Consider the following 355-nt stretch of genomic DNA (forward strand, 5'->3'; position numbering starts at 1 on the left):
AACCGACTCCCGAATCGAATCTTTGGTTTTCATAGACTAAGCCTTATCCTTTTTATGGTTTTTCCGTAGTTTTCCAGAATAAACTATGGTGGCGATTCTAAAACTTTCTTAACCATTTTTTCTCTTTGGATCGTCGTCCCGTCGCGATTTTCCGGTTGCGACAGATCGCGACTCCACTGGGGAGTGCTAGAAAGTCGAGCCATTTAATTAGATGCGCGAATTCGATGTGGTTTTGCTTTGTGTTTTTCTTTCCCTTTTCTCTATCTATGCTTGATATTTGGAATAACTGCATGTGAATTGTTGGATATTGAACCCTAGGGTAGAAAACATGTTTATATGTGCCTGGGAAGTTTTC

The sequence above is a fragment of the Vigna radiata genome, chromosome 11 (assembly GCF_000741045.1).
Source record: "Vigna radiata var. radiata cultivar VC1973A chromosome 11, Vradiata_ver6, whole genome shotgun sequence".
In the NCBI taxonomy this organism is placed as follows: domain Eukaryota; kingdom Viridiplantae; phylum Streptophyta; class Magnoliopsida; order Fabales; family Fabaceae; genus Vigna; species Vigna radiata.